Below are 14,282 nucleotides of genomic sequence, written 5' to 3'. Positions count from 1 at the left end.
GCTGAGATTTACCACCCTGGTAATAGCTATCCCAGCAGGTAGATTTTGGAGTAAGCAAGCCAAACCTTCCTGCTTTAAGTGCCACCATTTAATCTTGCAGTAGAAAGGTCAACCTATGCCTTTTGCATGTGTGTCTCTGGAATCAAAGCTATAATCAACTTGATAAAGGACCCCCAAGCAAAAACAAGGTTTGAATTGCTGTGTATGGTTTTATATTTTAAAAAAATTATTTAGAAAGGTAGGCAACAATAATGACAGAGCACCCTAATGCACCTACTATATAAAAATATGTATTATATAAATTTATATACATATATGTAAATATAAAAAGTAAATTTATTTTTGGTGAACTTTAGAACCAGTTTGGAAGCAAGATGGGTCATTAGAGTAAGAGTACTGACTTCATAGACTCATTTTCTGACCCCCACATGCATACTGTAGCATCGCTCTATGGAGTTAGTTCTCTCCATCCACCTTGGGCTCTAGGGACAGAACCCAGGTCATCAGACTTGACAACAAGGGCCTTCACTAGATAGTTTGCTCTGGGTTCATAGCTGGTCAGTGGTGGAATCGATCCACACTCAAGGCTGTCTTCATTACTAATTACAGTTCATTACCTGACATACTGTGATGTCCTCTTCAAAGGGTTGGGAGAACTCTGAGCTAGAGGGGTCAGAGGTTTATGAAGGAATATTATGGATAAGATCACAGAGTTTTAGGGTGATGGGGTGACTGGGTACCAATGTTTGGAGATGAAACATGACCTTCCATAGCTAGGTGATGCTCTTTGAGCAATATCAAGAACTTTCCCCAAGGGCAGCAAGGCCTGTGTGGCAGTGATTGGCCCGTTCTATTTCTTATGAAGCTGATGGCTGTGGTGGGCACTAGCGTTACTAGGAAACTTGCCTTTGGGAGCCTGCTAAAATTTTTTAGTTATGAGAGACTCAAATATTTTTCTTTTATTTCTAACCTAGGATCTTTTCATTAGGGGAACACTAGAAAACACCCGTAATTATCAAGCCAGATGTATGGTTGATATGCTGTCCTAGATATTTATACTGCCTGTATCGCTGGATCTTGTCAGTTTTTCATGACTGCAAATCAGGCTGTGAAGAGCAGCCTTGCTGCAAGTTTTGGTGCACACACTTATTCCTTAGGACAATCCTCTAGAAGTACAATTATTTTACACAAAATATGGATGTTTTACTGCATTTACAATATATATTTCTACATGTGTGTGTGTGAGGGATATGTTTTGTCTTGTACCCTTGCTGACACTAAATTCCATCCCCACCTCCATCTTTTTCAAATGGTCATTTGTGGCATGGCTGAGACTTGAAGTTTATTTGTAATGTTCTGTATTTCTCACTCGATACTTTCAGTAGTAACTGAAATTCAGGTTTGTGGAAGTGGTTTGAGACCTTAAACATATAGGATGTATAGAAAAGACAAGCCTTTCCCACTGTTTATTTCTGAGGACTACATGTGAAACTCAGCAGAGTAGAAGCACTTCCTGAAGTGACCTGGCCTGATCCTGCATTTACCTTGTTAACTCAAAGGCAAAATGCCCAGAAAATAATGTGCAACATCTAAATAGGGGTCCTAATAAAGTATGAAGTAGACCCAATCAAAAAGCAGGAAGTGAATTCACCACCCATTATCTTCAGAGAGCAGGCAGAGTTGGTCAGAAATCTCTGACCTCAGTCCTAGACATATGAGAATAGTCATCTAAGCACCAGACTGTATCATACCATAATATACCATACCACACCACACCATATCATACCATACCATACCACACCATGGATATAATCATTTTTGTCAAAGAGCTGATAGTGCTGGCACAGAGGAAAGGGGCCCTGAAGAGTTTTAGAGACAAAGATCCCTTTATAGATAAATATTAACAAACCTGTAGTCCTAACACTTGGGTGATAGAGGCAGATGAATCAGGAATTCAGTGATGTCATTGCCTACACATGCAGCTGTAGTCAGTCCACCTACTGCCACAGGAAATCCTGTCCCCCAAAAGGGTGGAGGAAAAGGAGTCAGAGAGAGATGGGAGGAAGGGGAGACAGAAACAGGGAAGTTAAGAGGCTAGGCACCTTGGGCAGTATGTGGGGCCACTGGCAGTAGGACCAGGATTTATCCCCAGTGCATAAACTGGCTTTTTGGAGCCCATTCCCTATGGAGGGATGCCTTGCTCAGCCTTGCTACAGCAGGGAAGGGCTTGGTCCTGCCTCAACTTGATATGCCAGACTTTGTTGACTCCCCATAGGAGGCCTTACTCTCTTGGGAGTGGATAGGGGGTGAGGTGAGAGGAAGGTGCAAGGTGAGTGGGAGGAGAAGAGGGAGAGGGAACTGTGGTTGGTATGTAAAATAGAAAATAATAATAATTTTAAAAAAAGAGGCCAGGGAACACAATTCTTCAAGGATGGTTAGCTGTAAGAAAGCTGTGCAAGGCCGGACGGTGGTGGCGCACACCTTTAATCCTAGCACTTGGGAGGCAGAGGCAGGTGGATCTCTGTGAGTTCGAGGCCAGCCTGGTCTACCAAGTGAGTTCCAGGAAAGGCGCAAAGCTACACAGAGAAACCCTGTCTTGAAACCCCCCCCCCCAAAAAAAAAAAGCTGTGCAGTTTCCACGAGTGTCCATGAGGGCTGGAGCACAATATTTCTAAAGTGCTGGGCAGCTCCTGATGTCTCTAGTGAGCAGGCAGTATAACTTGGATACCAGGTCTAGGGGTGCTCTGCATGGCGCCCAGGTACCACAGGGTAACAGATAGTGGAAACATCCTTGGGTCGTTTGGTTAAAATAAACCCTTTATAAGTGACACCAGCGTATTTATTTAGTTTTTCTTTCTCATCCTCTTTCACACACACACACACACACACACACACACACACACACACACACACCCCGTGTCACATGACACAGGGCCCCAGCTCTCTGTGTCCTGAGCCTGGAAGGCAGAAAGGGGAAGGCATGCCCTGTTTCCTCTCCAGATGCCTCCTCCCACCCTTTCTCCTTCATCTACCACCTTTTAAGTTCTCTGCAGAGATGAAGTGCCTCACAGGAAACCCTTGCATCCTGTCTGATACAGCCTTTCTACCCAAAGTAGGAGAGCCCAGGACTACTGGCCTGAGTCATGGCCATGCAGGGTGAAAGTGATACATGCCCCAAATGTGATCATTTGAAACTCCCGTACCCCTCTCTTCCATTCCCATTTTCCTTGTATTTTCATGGAGATTGAGTTACAGCACATAGAATTTCTAGCATTTGGAGTTGATGTTAATTGTTTTCCACACAAAGATGGGAGGAATGAGCTGAAGAGGAGAGCAGGAATACCATTCCCTACATGCGTGTATATGCCTGTGTCCTCATACACGCTCCCACTTCCCTGACTGCACCTGGGAGTAATATTAGTCATAATAGTCCTTAACATTTTGCCACATTTATTTATTTGCATATTTAGTGTGTGTGTCATGTGCCATGGTGCTGATGTAGAGGTTAGAGGGTTCTATCTTTTCCTTCCACTGTGTGGGACTCAAGGATCGAACTCAGTTCATCAGGCTTGGCAGCAAGCATATTCCCCACCAAGCCATCTTGCTGGCCCCAATTAGTCTTCTGTTTGAGGGTTCCATAGGATCATAAAGTACAAGCAGCTGTGGAGGAGGTTCAGTACAAAAGCTTTTCAATTCATGGCTCCCCCTGAGCATCACTACTAAATGCTCATCAAGGCTTGTGAAGAGCCAGCTGTGGAACTGTTTTTAAATCACAGCACTTGGGATGCAGTCAAATCCATGAGTGTCATGCCAGCCTGGTCTACACATGAAGATTCAGGGCAGCCAGGGTTACATAGTGAGACACTTATGTGAGGGAGGGGGGGGGAGAGGGAGATTTAAGATTCAGATAACAAATGATGAATGCACACTCGAGACCCTTAGAAGTCCAAAGCCCATACAAATAGCTGTTCAAGTGGCCAATACGAAAGTCACCTCTAGTTGTTTTTAGTTAATTGTTGAATGGATAATAATGAGGGGAAATAGAGAGTTTGCAGAGGGAAAATGGGGTTTTCAGGAGGAGGAAGAGGAGTGGACGTGGGAGACTGAGTTTGGGTGGAACTCTGAGAACCAACGTGATCGATCACCACAGGAAAAAAGAACAGTTTGGAGAACAGGAGCGCACAGAAACACAAAACTCAATAAAATTGAGTTTGCTTGTGTGCAAGTTTTGAGAATTTGACATGAACATGTGATTTTGAGCCCATACATGAGAAATTAGTTATTGAGAAATAAGAATGGGCCGAAAGATCAATTTTTCTGCACCCCGATTTACCATCCAGAAACTTTGTTTCTTGTCAGTGATGAATGGGGGGAAAGTACAGGGCCAAAAATCGCTGATTCCTGGTTCCTTCATAACCCTGGTGGAAATGAGCTGAGGAGTGACTTGGTGGGAGGAAGGCAGGGACATTTTGAGGGTGTTTGACCTTGAACCGGCAGATGGTGTGCCGGGCTTTCCCCTGGCGCTGTGCTTGGGCGGTGTGCTGACTAATTCCATCCAGCTCAGAGCAGGAAGCCTGCCTGCAGCTGGGCAAGTGAAAGTCTGCATGGGACCTGCAGAGCATGGCTGCAGACTAGCTTCCAGGATAGACCACAGTCCCGGGACTCAGAAACAGCCTAACTTTCCTATTAGATCCATCCCACACTTGCCAAAGAAACCGCCCAGAGTATAGAAGAGGTAGGCTTCTTAGCTATAAAGATGTACAGGAAGTTTAAGATTGCTCTTTTTAGGGTGAAGGGGGAGCGGGAGGAGGGATAAGAAAGGGGATATGTGGTTGGTATGTAAAATAAATAAAATTTTTTTAAAGAAAAAAAATTTTTTTTTTTTTTTTTGTATCCAACAGACTTCCAAGGACATTTGATTGTCAGTTTCCCGGTTTCAGAATCCTCTGCACTGTTCCATGTTTTGGTTTCACTATGTAGTCCAGGCTAGCACTGTCGTGGTCCTCTGGCCTCAGTTTATAAGTGCTGGGTTTACTGGTGCTGGGGACCACACCACATCCTGATGTGATTTTATGAGACATGCAGCAGTTTAATGGTCTTTAGTTTGGGGAACCTCAGACTTCCTACGTGATGTGGATACTCGAGGTAGCTGATGAACGTGAAGTCTTTGCTAGACGTAGTGATGCACACCTTTAATCCCAACACTCACGAGAAAGAGGATGGAGACCCTATCTCAAAAAAAAAACCTAAACAAACAAACAAACAAATAAATAAATAAATAAATAGAAAAGAAAAAGAAAGAAAATGGAGTCTTCACTTTCAAATAAGCTCACAGGTCCTAATAAGTTAGATGGTTCTGAGACCTAAACATTGGGTAGCAAGATCCTTCTGGACGGCAGTCTTGAGGTAGCCATGTGAGCTTCTCATGCCAAATCTTGGTGCTTGCTGATGCCCCCTGAGGAGATCTTATTTTCTGCCTGTCGCTTTGCTCTGTGTGGACATCATCAGACTGTTTTGTGTTTTGAAATGTTACCCCCAAACCATTGAAAGCACAATGTGGACTTGGAAACTTGTACCTCAAAAGCTCCCTTGTAAGCACAGGTGCTGACCCAGAGTGTGTAATTGAACATCTCATTCCCTTCCAGGGCTAACTCAAATTCCTGTTATTTTCATTCACAATGACTTCACGCTGTGCCATCTATCCTGAAAGAGGCTCTGTCTTTAAAACCCCTAAAGGACCCTGGGTAAATTCTCTCTAAAGCCGCGATGCTGTCCAGTCTATACAGCTCTCCTGGGTTTAGAAGATGTCTGTATTCTTGTAGTATAACACCCAGCTGGTCCTCCTTACCACATCCCAGTTTTGTCATCCCTTCCATTAGAGCCAAGCTTGATTAGTGCAGTCAATGATAGAGCACCATTGTTTATTTTTAAATGCTGAGCATGATGGCACACAGCCTTTTAAATGACATATTCAATTTATTTTAAATGCATGAGGTTTTACCTGCATATATATGGGCATGTGAATGACATGCATGCGTCGTGCCAGAAAAAGGTATATCCCTTAGAACAGAAGCTATGGGTGGTCATGAGTCATCATGTGGTGCTGGGACTTGAACCTGTGTCCTCTGCAGAAGCAGCCAGCTCTCTTAAGCACGAAGCCATCTCTCCAGTGCTTTTTTGCTTTTTTAGATAGTGCCTCTTTATTTTTCTTCTTCCCCTCTCCAGAGTGGATTCTTAATAAATTGCTCATTGATGAGGAAACAGAAGGGTGATGCAAACGTCTCCACAGACCCTTAGAATCAGTTCAGATTTGAGAGAGACCTCGGTCACACTGAACCTTTCTCTAGTGACTTATAACCTCTTCCACCCAGGGTTCTCACTGTGTTCTGTCGAAACCCTGTTCCTGCTTTTCTTCCTTATTTTTTCTCCCAGTGCTTTTGGCTCCTCCCTTCCATCAATGCCTTCCTTCTGTTCCTTCCTCCTCCCTCCCTCAGTCCTCCCCTCACTTTCTCCCCCCCTTCCTTTTTTCTTCTCTCTCCCCCACCATCTTTCTCACTCCTGACTTGGTCTCTAGCTCCCTATGCAGCCAGGCTGACCTAAAACTAAATCTTTTTGTCTTTACCTCCTCAGTGCTGGGGCTGGAGGCATGAACCACCACACCCCATTTATGGCCATGCAAGGGATAACCCAGAGCTCTCTGTGCATGCTAGGTTACCACTCTTCCAACTGAACCACATCGCCAGCCCACCAACCCTTTCTCAGAGAGGAGAGGGAGACTAAAGAAGAAAGGCGCGAAGAGAAAACCAGAGCCATAATGGCAGAAGAGAAAGCAGGCTTCTGTAGTTTCATTCTGTTACCTCATGCCCAAGTAATTCCTAGTCTCATGAACGTCAGCCTATGGAGAGGCTTGCACAGCTTCATTTGACAAATAATCATTGCATTTAAAAGAAGGGTTGGCTGGGCACGGTGGTACACACAGAGGCAGGCAGATCTCCAAGTTTGAGGGGAGGCTGGTCTACATAGTGATCTGAGTTCAACTTGACAGAGAAACCTTGTTTCAACAAACAAACAAATGAGAGAAAGATGGAGACAGAGACAGACAGACAAACAGAGACAGAAAGAGATACAGAGATAGAGACAGACAGACAGACAGAAAGAGATATAGAGATAGAGACAGAGACACATAGAGACAGAAAGGCTAGTTAGCCACTATGGATTGTGACCTTGTGTTGCTTCTAAAAAAACAAAACACAAAAAAACCACACACGTGATGAGGCTCATTATTTATTTCGAACAGATACGAAACAATGAACAGATTCAAAGCACCCTGAAATGAGCTATTCTACTGCGTCAAACTGGGAAAAAGGATCATGTTGACTCGGTAGGGTATGCTGTCACATTACCACATTTTCATTCTTCAGTAGGAGACGCAGAGCTAAGATGACCTGAGGAAATGAAGCCTGGATTCCTTGTGCTAGGGACTAAACAGACAAGCTGTATATTTAATTAGCTCAAAGAACCTAAAGGAAAGAAGAGTCTTTTGCTTGAGGGAGCAACAAGCTGTAAGAAGAACAGAGTCAGAGAATAAAATCCAGGATGTTTTGATGTCATTCTAGCCTGGTCTTCTCATACTCTGTACCTGACTTCAACATAAATATATGATATCCAGGAAAATAAATTACTTGGGGATAAATGCAGGGTTAAAATAAATCATGAACTAAAAACTTTTGTTTATGAATAAGATAGTTAAAAAAAAACCCTGTTTAAAGTTTGACTTTAATTCTAATTTATAATACTCTTTAAATGTGGTATATGATAAAATACTTAACTGTCTTGTTTTATGAGAAATCAGAGTTCAGATAAAAAGCAAAACTAAACAGAAAAGACTGTGAAATCCTTTAATGTGTCCACCAGTCTGCTTGGATTAGGATATGTAACAAATAAATAATGCCCTAATCCCAGTGGTTTGCAAGACCAGAGATGCCCTACTGCTGAGCCCAATGTGGGTCAGTCGGGAGACAGCTCACTGAATGAGCTCAGAGATGCAGACTGATGGGGAGTCTGCCCTCTTACCACATTATCATTTCCTCACACAGTTCCATAATCCCTGAGGCAGAAGAAGAAAGTCATGGTGAATGACACATGGGTTTTACACTCTTCTGCCTGGAAGTGACTCACACACATTTCATGGGCCAGAGCAAGACAAAGTAAGTAAGGAGGCAAGAAGGGAAAAAAAAAAAAAAAAAAAAGCTACTCTGTTCCTGGAAGCAGAGAACAGCTTTCTGATGAATGTATTCGCTTCTTCCAGTGTCTACCTCTCTTTTCATCAAATACTTGGTTCTCAGGTCTCACAATGCTTGTTCTTCTTCCCCAAGGAAAAGCACCCTACAGTACCGACCATCCAATCTGACCATCCAGTGCCAATCTAGGGTTTATTACACAGTGTCTGGGCATCTGGCTGATACACTATAGCTCATTACCTGAACAGACAGACTAGAAACAGGAAAACAACAACTATTTCTATTGAGAAAGAAAAAGAATGGGAGCCGAGCAAGTATTTGTTTGGGTTTGTGGCTTTGACATTTTGCTCGGCATCTCTCATGCTTGACATACAAATTATCGCACGATTGGAACTTGGTTCTAGATTTGGAAGGAGCTCACTTTAGTTTTACTCTGTAATTCCTGGTTGTACTTGAAAATTAATTTTTTCCCTCCTAAACATTTTTTTGATGCATATAAAATAGTGTTGGCAAAAAAAAAATCTTTGCTAGGACTTTGCCCCTTGATGGTTAAGGTTGTAATGGATGAATTCCTGGGTAATTTTAAGCATGCTCTCAAAAGCTGAGTAAATTTCTTATGTAAGTCAGAATTTTCTTTCGAAGCACAATTTTCAGAACACCTATGTTTCTTTCTGCATTCCTGGAACTCTCTCTTCCTCTCTTGACTTAATGGAAGGTTTCTAGAATGGTATTCATACATGTTTCATTATGAATTCCTGCATCTGATTATTTCATGCTTCATTTTGCTTTTCATTCTTGGGAAATTTGTTTGGCTGAAAGGTGTGTCTGAAGCTTTTTTTTGTGATTGTCTTTTACTTTTGGTGGGTAGAAATAGATGTTTCTTTCTAGTCTTGCGGGACTCTGGACTTCTGGCCTCAATTCTCCATTTCATTTGCAAACCTTCAGTTCTGTTCCAAACTCAATTTCTTTGTATGATTTTTGTCAACTCAGAAAATCTCACACACATGGATAAGGTACTGTTTTCTAAACTCTTTCTCTAAGGATATAAATTAATTAACCCTTTTGGGTTATTGCAATTTTTTTTTTTGTCAAATGGATTGTGTTATATAACATAAATCATCATTTATCTGACTGGTAATTTAACTGCTGGAAGTACAGTTAGATTGTTTAAGCTTTTGCTGTGTTAGCACCTCACTTTCAGACATTAATTTAGTGTTTTAAGATATACTGCTGGGCTGTGGCAGTCTCTCTCTCTCCCTCCCCCCCTTTCTCTTTGTGTGTGTGTGTGTGTGTGTGTGTGTGTGTGTGTGTGTGTGTGTGTAGTATAGTGTATGTGCACTTGTATGCTTGGGCACACACACACATAGAAGTCAGAGAATGGCTTTTGGAGTTGTCCTCTGTCATTCTCTACCTTGCTGTTGTTATTATTATTTTGAGATAAGTCTCTCCCTGAGCCTGCAGCTTGTGTTTTGGCCAGGTTGGCTGGCCAGCAAACTCTCGGAACTTTGTGTGATGATTTTCACTATGTAACTGGATTTTGAACTTCTTAATACAAATTTATAATAGTACAGACTATTACCTGGAACAGTATGGTTCCAAGCACACAGTAGGGGATATTGGCTAAAACACTGGCTAATCTGGATGTTTTGCCAGTTGCACTAATTGTTGGGCCCTGGCCCCCATTCCTTTGGTAGCTGACCTTCATCATGTGTCCTCCCTGTGCTGATTTCCTGCCGGTTTCCTTCCTCCCTAAACAGCTTACTGGAGGTTCCTTGTTTGTGTATCCTGCTTTTGGTGTAAACAGCTAGGATGCAAGAATGTAAAACAGGGCTGGAGAGATGGCTCAAAGGTTAAGAGCACTGGCTATTCTTCCAGAGGTCCTGAGTTCAATTCCCAGCAACCACATGTTGGCTCACAACCATCCATAACGAGATCTAGTGCTCTCTTCTGGCCTGCAGGTGTATATGCAGACAGAACACTGTATACATAATAAATAAATAAATCTTAAAAAAAAAAAAAAAAGCCAGGAGGTGATGGCACACACCTTTAATCCCAGCACTCAGGAGGCAGAGCCAGGTGGACCTCTATGAGTTCGAGGCCAGCCTGGGCTACCAAATGAGTTCCAGGAAAGGTGCAAAGCTACACAGAGAAACCCTGTCTCAAAAAACCAAAAAAAAAAAAAAAAAAAAAAAGAATGTAAATCATCTGTAGCGAACTTCTACCCTCTGGGGTTCTCCCTTTGTGCTGTAAGCTTGTATTTAAGGTTTCCTCCCTCCTTCAATAAACGGCATTCAGCATTCTACTGAGATGACTGACCTGCTATCTTGTCTGTTTTTAATCCTCAGCCCCTCACTAGGACATGGTGAATGGGTGGTAGCGTGGGCGCTACACACTATTTTATCATACATGAGGCTATGTGTAAGCCCATTTCGAGAAATCCACGGAGTCTGCATAAAGGGTAAAGGAATTTATTAGGAAGGAAAACTCACTATAGAATAGGAGATTTTCGTAGGGTCCTGGAAGGCCAAGGTAGAGTCCCACACTGTTCTGCCTGAGTCCATCCAAGCATCCAAGCCCACGAGGGAGAGAAGAGAGCGGCCTACATGTGTCTGAAGTCTTAAAGGTAGTCCCCCCAGACCACACCCCAGGGGCAGGTACTTCAAGGTCATAGGTAGGTAGGACAGTTACCTGCTACATCTCTAGGGGAGGTGCTCTAAGGTCATAGATAGAACAGATATCCACTACATAAGCCACTCCTGGGATTCGTTATCTGCTGTTTGATTTCTGTGTGCTTTGAAGCTGAGTGTGGACTGGGTGCTGGACAACTGCTCTAGGGCATTTCTGAAACTCTCAAGGCTGGTGCTCACACAAGGTCAGAGAAGTGTACTCACCAGAGTTGGCTGTCTGCTTATCATACATTCATTACTGTTTCCATCGCGTCAACACACCTGGTTTACATGGGAAGAAATGCTGAATAAATTCGGGCTAGATTAATGATCTGGACCCCTTGGTTCTAGGCAGCTACCAGTTTGGCATCCCGATAAGTGGTTTTCCCTCTGCAGCAGGCAGCATTTTGACAGCAGCTGTGAAAGTCAGTGCTGCTTCCTTCACATGGAAGGTGCCCTTCATTCTTCCCAGCCGCAATCCCGCAAACCCTCCCGTACTGAGTCTGGTGTTTTGAGACTCCTTTCAGGGTGGTTCTTGAACTCTTCTATGCACTGAAGCACAGCCACGAGGAAAGAGTCTACTGAGGAAAGCGGGGATGCTCACAAGCCTTCTGTGGCTGTAGCAATACACCTAACCATCAAGCTAAAGGATATTGAGGAAAGTGGGGATGCTAAGCAGCCTTCTGTTTCTATGGCAATGCACCCAACCATCAACTCAAAGGCATAGAGACTTATTTTGGCTCATGGTTGCAGAGGTCTTAGTGTATGGTCATGTGACATCATACTTCTTGATCAGGATGAGGCAAGAACTTTGTGTGGTTTTCTTGAGTGCAAGGTAGGGGAAAGCTGTTCACTTCATGCTGTCTCCAAAGGAAAAGGTGAATGAAGACAGGGATGGAAGGAGAGAAGGAAGGACCTGGAACAAAATACATTCCTTCAATCTATTTTTCCAATGACCCACTTCCTCTTATTAGTTCCTATCTATCAGAATTTCTGCCATTTTTAATAGTCCATTAAGTTATAAATTTACTACATCCATAACAATGGCATAATGAAGCCAGGCAGTGGTGGCACACATCTTTAATTCTAGCACTCAAGAGGCAGAGGTAGGCAGATCACTGAGTTTGAGGCCAGCCTGATCTATCAAGAAAGTTTCGGGGCAGCCAGGGCTGCACAGAGAAACACTGTTCTGAAAAAACAAAAACAGAAACCCCAAACAAACAACAAACAAAAGAATGTCATAATGAAATCTATTATTTTATATGCTAGCCAAAAAATTTATCTCTCTGTGTGTGTATGTATGTGTGTGTAAAATATCTAATGATCAGAGTTATAAATAATTGACATTAAAGCTATTAAGTAAAACTAAAAAAAAACCCTGTAAATCTATGAAAGGTTTATTCTATTGATACATCGTTGTCAAATGAAAAGTTGTCAGATCTACTTCTGAAGCTCCTGCTTCTGAACCCTGCTACAGTAGACAGACAGCAAGCCACCAACCAATATACAATCCTTCAGCAGACAGTGCAGATCCAGAAGTAACCTCACTCATAGATTGCTTTGGTATCATGAGGGATACAAGCAAAGCTGAAATCGAAAATCTAGACTTCATGAATCTAGCTTCACCGTGTTCATGAGCTGTCCTATGTGATGAGGCCTTAAAATTCTCTGTGAGATAAGCATGGGGATTTCAGTCTGGCTAAAGCACTTGTATTGAATCCACGTTTGCCCCAAAAATATACTGTGTAGGCCGGGCAGGGGTGGTGCATGCCCTTAATCCCAGCACTTGGGAGGCAGAGGCAGAGGCAGGTGGATCTCTGTGAGTTGGAGGCCAACCTGGTCTACAGAGCAAGTTCCAGGACAGGCTCCAAAGCTATATGGAGAAACTCTGTCTCAAAAAATATATATATTATATGTGTGTACACACACACACATATATACTATGTAATATAGATTGCATATTTGAGGATGTTCCTTTGGGGATGGGCTGAAGATACCTCATATTTATTAAGAGCCTAGAGAACCATCCTGAATAGAAGCAGACAAGAGATGATTGAATTTGAGTTTACCAAGAGTGAGGAGAGAGCAATGCCAGAGAGGATGGTTGGAGAGTCTTCGGGTAGGAGTTGAGCTTCTGACAGCTGCACAGAAGGACCAGAAGCTTCCACAGACAGAGAGGAACCTTGTGGTGGGAAGGCATGCCATGGCAGAACTGTGGTCAGTTTTGGATGCTCTTCAGTTAAAGAAAATGGAAATTTAGTCAAATATGTCGACAATAGAGGATGACAGCTCTGAGCTCTAGACTACACTCTGAAAGGAAAATGTGCACATTCACCTGATATTTAAAAAACTTTGGTTACTAGAATTTTATACATGAATATATAGTGTTGCTCAAATCCACCCCCACTCCTGACATTTGAGGAAGCTTCATTTTGTAGGAGATGGTAATGGACACAGAGACTCAAAGCTGATCAGAGTATAGAGGGTTTTACCTGATCGTAATAGAATTTTCAAAATTTACTTACTTTTATTTCATATGCATTGATATTTTGTCTGCATGCATGCCTATGTGAGGGTTTCAGATCCCTTGAAACTAGAATTACAGATTGTTGTGAACTGCTGTGTGGGTACTGGGAATTGAACTGGGATCCTCTGGAAGAACAACTGGTGTTCTTAAGCTCTGAGCCAACAGACCCAGTAATAGAAGTTTTTAAGAAGTAAGCTTTTGGTGTTTTTGAGAGGGGGGAATGTGAATGATTGTGTTCCCCTAGCATAAATGCGTGTGCCTGACAAATGTTTTAGGGACAGGATCGAGACAGAGACAACGGAATTTTATTTGAAAGTTCACAAACTGTACACCAGAGCGTTTAAAGTCTTCTATTTACTAACTCACTTTGGCCAACAAAGATGATTCTCAATCAGCGTTAGCCCAGGCAATAGCCACATATGTTGTGTGGATGATTATTGGTAAGCACTGTAAGGGTTTGGTCAGAGCGTTAGAAGACTTAGAAACCACAAAACTACCCGTGGATGTAATTTCTGAATCTCTCAGACACCAGTCATTTCTTTCGCTTCCATGATGTTTAAAAGCAAGCCTTGGTAAGCATGACTTACCCCATGTCAACCAGGGATTCTACTGTGTGACCTGAAAACAGAACGCACAGTGCGTGACAAGAGTCTCCACAATTTGTGGAAGAATCAGAGACTGTGACAGTAATCTGTGACTTGGGTCATCTCTGTAGTGAAGATAATGGGAGGGGAAGCGGGGAGCAGAAGGAAAGGAAGGTTGAGTCCATTTTCCGTCATCTCCTGTAGGGTCGCCCCTTTGATTCCCCTTCAGGAAGTGAAGTAGGAAAAAAAAAAAAAAAAACACCTG

This window comes from Onychomys torridus, chromosome 18 (genome assembly GCF_903995425.1).
Source record: "Onychomys torridus chromosome 18, mOncTor1.1, whole genome shotgun sequence".
NCBI classification, from domain to species: domain Eukaryota; kingdom Metazoa; phylum Chordata; class Mammalia; order Rodentia; family Cricetidae; genus Onychomys; species Onychomys torridus.
This window is presented reverse-complemented; position numbering follows the sequence as displayed.